Source organism: Triticum aestivum, chromosome 3A (genome assembly GCF_018294505.1).
Source record: "Triticum aestivum cultivar Chinese Spring chromosome 3A, IWGSC CS RefSeq v2.1, whole genome shotgun sequence".
Taxonomy (NCBI): domain Eukaryota; kingdom Viridiplantae; phylum Streptophyta; class Magnoliopsida; order Poales; family Poaceae; genus Triticum; species Triticum aestivum.
In genome coordinates, this window is record NC_057800.1 from 21,598,681 (window position 1) to 21,607,127 (window position 8,447).

General features: G+C 47.7%; 1 pseudogene; it reads right to left on the reverse strand.

Moving 5' to 3' along the window:
* Positions 1-935: 935 nt before the first annotated feature.
* Positions 936-2,021, reverse strand: LOC123057643 (receptor-like protein 6; annotated as a pseudogene).
* Between the last annotated feature and the right edge of the window lie 6,426 nt (positions 2,022-8,447).

Below are 8,447 nucleotides of genomic sequence, written 5' to 3' on the forward strand. Positions count from 1 at the left end.
TCTTTGGATTATTTGTTCCAAAAAGAGCAGAAACTTCCCCTCTGACTTCTGTTGTGCGAAGAGCGGCATTAAACAACTAGTCCCTGCTAATCTGCAGGTAGAGAAAACTCATCATGAGCACCAGCTCAAGACGCGGAGCTGGCAGCAAAACAAAGAAATGCACTACTCACGTGATTTATCAGCATTTTACTTCAGGCAAATTTAGATGCTGCTATACAGCTAAGGGCTATCGCAGCAATTAGGGAAGGTTCAGGTTTCATAAATTCCACACACCTCCAATGTAATAAATGGAACTGAACACACTGGTTCCTAGTTCCTACACATGACACGCATGACCCATCCCAAACAAATTGGTGGCTATCACGGAGCCCATGCTGGATACCAGCAACGATCATCGTCTCCGAGCGCTTCGTCTTCAGCAGGCAAATGTGGATTCATGTTTCTCCCTCATGACGCAATTTCCATCGCTGGGCTGACACGGCTGTCAGCGCAAGGCAGAGGGATTGCGCAACTGTTAATCATCCACACCATCTTCCAGCCAGCAGTTCGCTTCCACTCGAGAGCAGCAGCAAGCCGAGGCAGTTGGATCACAGGCTTTTGCCCCAGGACGCACTGCCTGTGCGCCCGCCGTACAGCATTCAGGTTTGTCAGCCTTCCGGCAAGCTCACAATTCACAACTCTGCATCAGCTATGCTGGTTTCATTTTTGCAACGATATGAAGGACAGAGAAATAACAACTCTGCAATATGACTTATTGCATTCATGTCGCAATAGCACCTGAAACAATTAACGAATTACATCATCATGGTTATGTTCCAGAGCTAGTACATCCAGCCATCTAGGCCAAACAACATCATATACTACAGATAAGTCGTCGTAAGGCAGACATGATAGAATTGCATATATGCGTTCTACAATACGGAACAAATGTTAACTTCAGAAGTAAAAGTAATGTATATGTAGAAGTCGTATTACATCTCAGTACCTCAGGGATAGAACCCTTCCAGGAAAACATGCAGTTCCCTTTAATTAGATGGAAAATATTGGCACATAACCTGAGAGACCATGTCCCAAACAAATGAAGGACCTTAGTTTTTGTATTGGATGATTCTACTAGGGAACCCGCGTTGGATATTTGTCCAAGCAAGCTGAAGAAAACTTAAATTGTAAGAATACATGAGCATCTCCCGAGGGGGAGTGGCAGACGTATCAAAGTTATCTTGGAGACTGATCACAGCTAGGGAGTGCAGGGTCGACAAGGACGGGCAAATAGGACCAACAAGATTACAATATCTCAAACTAAGAACTCGGAGATTCGGAAGAGAATTAGCAAATGCATCGCACCAATCATCGGCGCTGGTAGACATATCCACTCCATCGAGGTAGAGCTCTCTCAGATTGTTGAGGTTGCCAACTAGGATCTGAAAGTTGGGTTCCTGCAAACATAGCCAACTAGTAACGCCAGGTATGCTGGTGCCATGGCCATTAAGAGAATCATCAGAAGCGGCATAGTAGAGAACAGAAAGATCCAAGGAGATAAGGTTTGCAAGTTTGCCGATGCCAATAGGTATCTGGCCTTGGAAGCCCGAAGTGGAGAGGTTGAGGTGGGTGAGCAAGGAGAGCCTCTCAAACCCGGTTGCCGGGAGATTGCACTGGCCAAAATTGTTCAGGCTAAGGTCGAGTAGTTGGAGCGAGGTGAGGTTGAAGATTGCAGGGTCAAGGCCTTGACTGTACAAGCCACGGCCGCTAAGCTCTAGAGCAGTGACATAGCCAGAGGAGTTGCTGCAGCCAACACCTTCCCAAAGACAGCAATCAGTGCCATCCTGCCATGAGTCGAGGGCGCTGGGGTAGCGGAAGAAGGAAAAGGATCGCTTTAGCTGGAGGAGGCTTGCAGCCTGGTCTGGATGGCATCGGAGAGTGGGGTTATCGTCACCATGGGTGTGGGAGGTGGCTAGTCCCGAAAACATTGCAAGAAAGAGTAGTAGCGCCCAACAAATTGAAGCCATTTGGTTCTAACTAGTTGTTTGTCTTCCTTTTGAGAAAACAAGCAGGAGTACAGTTAGGCTTTATAGAGGGAATACCAAAGAAAATTAGAAACAAGAGGTTCAGAAATTTTAGTTTTTTTTTCGAAAAGGGGATCTCCCCGGCCTCTGCATCAGAATGATGCATACGACCATCGTATTAACCAAATAACAAAAGGTGCCAATAAGGTTCCACAGTCTCCAGCCAAACAAAAAGCAAAGGATAAATGCTAGCTCACACAGAGCGACAGACGGCTAGATACACAAACTAGCCCGAAAAAGATGCCACAACCGGCTGGCTAGAAATAGATAGGGAAACTAATTGCCTATCCTATTACATGACCGCCATCCAAACCGGTTGAAGATATCCCGAGCTACCATCTCCCAACGGATAGATCCAGTAACCAAATGCTCCCTGGCCTCCATCGGAGTGAGTAGCGACCACGAACGGATCAATGTCGTAGCTCGGAAAATAACCTGCAAAAAATGAATCCGTGATGTTCTGTTAAAAACCGAATCATTTCTGCAATTCCAGATAGTCCATAACAAAGCGCAAACTCCAACCCGAATATGTCTTGCTAATTCAGGCTCAACCCCATTAAGCCATGTCCCAAATAAAGCATTGACCGAAGTCGGTGGAGTAATATTAAAAGCAATATGGACCGTCCGTCATAGAACTTTGGCCAACGGGCAATCAAAGAATAAATGCTTAATCGTCTCATCCCGATCACAGAAACTACACCTAGTAGGTACTGTCCAATTGCGATTAATCAAGTTGTCCTTTGTTAAAATAACTTGTTTATGGACAAACCACATAAACACTTTAATTTTTAAAGGAACTTTGACAGCCCAAACATACTTGAAAATTAATCAAGTTGTCCTTTGTTAAAATAACTTGTTTATGGACAAACCACATAAACACTTTAATTTTTAAAGGAACTTTGACAGCCCAAACATACTTGAAAGTTGGAATAGCATTCGAATTAATAACATCAATATACATTGATTTAACTGTAAATACTCCAGAGCTAGTCAACTTCCAGCGCAATATATCGGGTTGGCGAGAAAGTTGACCCTCCATCAGTCTCCTAACTAGATGGAGCCATTCTTCCCAACGATTGCCCGCTAGCGACCGTCGAAACTGAATATTAAGAGGGACAGATTGGAATACCGTTGCCACGAACACCTCACGTCGTTGAGAAATCCGATATAAAGACGGATATTGAATGGCTAAAGGTGATTCACCAAGCCAAGTATCCTCCCAGAAACGTGTACTTGTACCGTTTCCAATAACAAATCTCGTCCTATTGAACATAGATTGTTTGACTTTCATTAGTCCTTTCTAGAAAGGCGAATCAGTCGGCCTGACTGCGACCTGGGACAATGATTTAGTCTGGAGGTACTTGTTGCGGAGGATCTGCGCCCACATGGCCTCAGTCCCGGAAGACAGCTTCCACAACCATTTACTAAGAAGGCATCTGTTCTTAACTTCAAGATTTTCAATACCAAGACCTCCTTGGTCTTTCGGTCTACAGATGATGTCCCATTTACCAAGCCGGTATTTTCTTTTAAGTTCATCACCCTGCCAAAAGAAATGCGACTGATAAAAGTCCAGTCGTTTCCTAACACCAACTGGGACCTCAAAGAAAGATAAGAGAAACATAGGCATACTCGTGAGCACCGAATTAATCAATATCAAACGGCCTCCGTATGACATGAGCTTACCTTTCCAACAGCTCAGTTTTTTCTCAAATCGATCCTCGATGCACTTCCATTCTCTGTTTGTTAGCCTACGACGGTGAATCGGAATACCAAGGTAAGAGAAGGGTAAACTCCCCAACTCGCACCCAAACAATTGCCTATAAGACTCCTGGTCGTCTTTGGCTCTACCAAAGCAGAACAACTCGCTCTTATGAAAGTTAATTTTTAACCCGGTCAATTGTTCAAACAGGCATAACACTAGCTTCATATTTCTCGCCTTGGCCAAATCATGCTCCATAAAGATGATTGTATCATCGGCGTACTGAAGGATGGAAACACCTCCCTCAACAAGGTGAGGTACCAACCCACCCACTTGACCATTCTCCTTAGCCCTTCCTATCAAAATTGCTAACATATCCACCACAATATTAAACAGGATAGGGGACATCGGATCTCCTTGTCTTAGGCCTTTATGTGTCTGGAAGTAATGACCTATGTTGTCATTCACTTTAATTCCCACACTCCCTTTTTGCGTAAATGATTCGACCTGTCGGTGCCAGGCTTCATCAAAACCTTTCATACGCAATGCCTGTTGGAGGAATGGCCACTTAACCTTATCATACGCTTTTTCGAAATCCACCTTAAAAATTACTGCATCTAATTTTTTGGAATGGATTCCATGGAGCGTTTCATGAAGAACAACCACCCCTTCAAGGATGTTCCTGTCCGGCATGAAAGCAGTTTGGGATTGCTGCACCACAGACTGCGCAATCTGTGTGTTCCTATTAGTCCCGACCTTGGTGAAGATTTTGGAACTAACATTGAGGAGGCAGATCGGTCTGAACTGCTCAATCCTCACAGCATCCGTTTTCTTCGGGAGCAATGTGATAGTTCCAAAATTCAAGTGAAATAATTGAAGCTGTCTACAGAATAAATCATGAAACATCGGTAGTAAATCCCCCTTAATAATGTGCCAGCACTTTTTATAGAACTCAGTCGGGAACCCATCCGGACCGGGAGCCTTACTATTTTTCATTTGTACAATAGCATCGAACACCTCCTTTTCTGAGAACGGGGCAACCGGGATATCATTATCAGCAGCAGACAATTGAGGCACGTCCTCGATCCTGGACTCATCGAGGGACACACAATTGTCCTCCGACGGTCAAAATAACTGTCTATAGTATTCGGTAATATAGGTTTTGAGATTATCCTGACCTAAAATAGTACCCTCATCCTGCTCTAGCTGAAAGATCCGCTTCTTTCTGTGCTTACCATTAGCAATGAGGTGAAAGAATTGAGTATTCGCGTCCCCTTGGACTACTTTGCGGACCTTGGCACGCAAAGCCCACTTCAATTCTTCTTCGCGGAGAAGTTCTTTCAGCCTCTTCTCTGCCTCATTTTTAACCTGGACCTCGGCAGGCAGCAACATCGCGGATTCGGCTTTTACATCCAAGGCCTGTACAAGAGAGAGGAGCCTATCCTTCTCAATCTTATACACCCCATTGAGGTGCTTAGCCCAACCCTGTAAGAAACTTCTCAAATGCCTAATTTTATTCTGCCAACGCTCGACCACCGTCCTTCCTCCAACACCCTTGGCCCACTCCCTGGCTATGATGTCTAAGAACCCCTCGCGTTCGAACCAGGCCATCTCAAATGAGAAGGTGTTTTTGTTTCCCATATGGTTCGGCTCCCCTGAGTCAACGAACAATGGTGTGTGATCGGAGATTCCCCGCGTGAGAGCTTGCACCGTAACAAGAGGGAACTTCTGTTCCCACTCCACACTGGCAAGAACCCGATCAAGCTTTTCATACATCGGGTTTGGCAGAGCATTAGCCCAAGTAAACTTTCTACCAGAAAGATCTATCTCCCTTAGATCTAAGCTTTGAATAATGGTATTGAACATAAACGACCACCTGCCGTCAAAGTTATCATTATTTTCTCCTCTCTCCTCCTAATGATATTGAAATCCCCCCGACCAAAATCGGAAGCTGTTCGGACCCACAGATCTGAACAAGATCCGCCAGAAACTCCGGTTTAAGCTCGGGTTGTGCAGCACCATAGACCGCTACCAAAGCCCAGTTGAACCCATCAACTTTAGACCTAACTCGAAACTTTACCGCGAAGTCACCTATTACTACACTCCGGACTTCAAGGGAATCGCATCTCACACCCAGTAAGATACCTCCCAATCTACCTCGTGGCGGGAGACAATGCCAGTCGAAATCAATACCACCCACAAGAGAGGAAAGAAACTGCGGCGCAAAATTCTCTCTACCGGTTTTCGATAAAGCAATGAAATCTAACCGATGTTCCAGAGAAGCTTCAGCAAGAAACCTTCTTTTAGCCAAGTCCTTCAGACCTCTGCTATTTCAAAAGATTCCTTTCATAGTTCATCATGGAATTTTTTAGCAGTCCGAATCCTAGCACTCCTACGAACTGCAGAATCGGGATAAATCTTTCGTTTCCACTTATGCTTTGGCTTAGTGGGCTCCGTCACCCGGTCCTCATAACTGGGCTGAAAGGAACCGACATCTACATCATCTAAGGGCGCATCATCGCCCTCAGACTCCTGATTAGAAGGTGCTAGATCCGCACATAGATTATTTAGCACTCTAACCCCTAACGCATCAATTTCCTCATCGTTCATGGGTTTGACCGCAGCAAGATTACGAATAGTCTCTAAGGCCCGCTCCGCCTCTAAATCTAACATATCATTCACCGAATTGGAAATTTCATTATCAGTAGCGCCTAGTGAAACTCCTAATTGGTTTGCATTATTAATAATCTCCTCAGGAGCAAAATGCAATGAAGAATTAGATATGTTAACGGACATACCAGAAGAGATCGCAACATCGTGAAGCTTGGCCGCCCTCATAGCGCACCACTGCTGCATATCGTCCACCTCCGGAAGGTCCAGAACGCGAGCACTCATCCGTCTCCCCGTCGAGACCGAGTCTGGGATCCCGCCAAAGGCAATAACCTCCTCTCAAGAATGAGGAGGCCGCGGGCTCCCAATGCCCTCGGACAAGTGCCCGGCGGGTAGGACAAGAGACGGGACAACGGGGGCCACCTGCCCACTCCCTCCTCCTGCCCCGTCCACCGGCTCAGAGCGAAGCGTCGAAGTCGCCGACGGTGCGGTCCTCCTGACCGCAGATGAGGAAGGGATGTCTAGGGCCAGTGCAGGGGAAACCGTCGTTGTCGAAGGAGAAGCAGTCCACCTGACTGCCGGAGAGGAGGGGAGAGCCACGGCCACCTGCCCCAGCTCTCCCCCCAGCGCAGCCGCCGGCGCGAGGGCCACCGCCCCAACCGGAGAAGCAGGAGCCGAGGCCTCCTGCCTCGGGCTCGCTACCCCGGCACTGGCCAAGCCGACCGGTACCGGCGTCGCAGTGGGAGAGGAGGCTAGGCTACCTCCCCCACTGCCGACCAACACCGGCCTCACCGGTGTGACCTGCGCCAGACCACGAGAGGGAGAGGCCGGGGCCACCTGCCCTAGACTCCCCTCCCCAAAGAGCACCTCCGAACCTGTCGTTATATCCCTACTCGAAGCCACGGTAGGACGAAGCGAACCCACCTCAGGCTCCACCTCCGTAACCATCACAGGACTAGCCACAACATCAAGCTCCAAAGGAGGGAGCATACACTCAAAGCAATCATCAGACTCAACCCTGTCACTCCAAAGCCGAGGAGGAGCCGAAGCTGGCTCGAAGGACCCAAAACGCAACGTACTCATCGGTATCGTCGGGGCCGATGCAGGTTCAACTCCAGAACCATCACCGGGCAACTGAGCAGCCGTGCTAGGCCCATTGGCCCTCTCTCGTCCTGCCTCATCAGTCGGGTCCTCACGAGCACCGGCATCACCATCCCCCTCGTGCATGTCCATATCAGCCCTAGAACCCACATCGGCAAACAACTCGGCATCCTCAAACTCTATCTCAAGAGGAAACACCTCTCCGCGATAAAACCAGTTAACCGCGTTCGGGATAAAATCAATGTCCAGAACGCCCACTAAGAGCCGGGCCACCCCATGTGCGCGGGTAAAAGCCATGTCCACTTCCTCAGTCTTACCCACCAGTATACCCAAACTCGCCACTACTCGAGCATCGGTTAAAGCCTCAGATGGGGCCCCTGAAAACCGCAGCCACACCTGTGTGAGCGGTTTGCCCTTAGGCTCCTCCTTTTTCCATTCGTGTTTTATGCCGGTCTTCGCTCAAGTAATCCAAATAACACAATGGGCCAAAAAAAGGAAAGCCCCCGGTGGACTTCCACCATACGTGTGAGACGGGTTGCGTGGAACTGTGATCCTTGCAGATTTTCCCGTAGGGCAGGGGCCATAGGTTCCTTCAGATATGTCCATAATAGCTAGATGTTGTTTGGAAGCTACTGTCCCAGTGGCACTAGACTAGACGATGACTTGTGAGTTGCAGCTAGGACTCCAGGAGCAGCATGTAGTGCTCTGCTTCTGCAAGTAGACGTACCCTTGGCTGATGCACGCAGCAAGAAAGGCCAAGCTCCGGCAAGGCAAGCAAGACTTGACACCATTTACGTGCCGCGTGGCGCGTGGTATGCAGAAGAAGTGCAGTTCTTGGGTAGCGATGTGACATTTTTACGAAAAGTAGTGGTTGTACCATGGTGCATCATGCAAGAAAACATAGCAAAACATTTCAAAAAATTCTGAAACTTTGTGGGGATAATCATCAACAAATGTTATGGGCGCTAACAAAG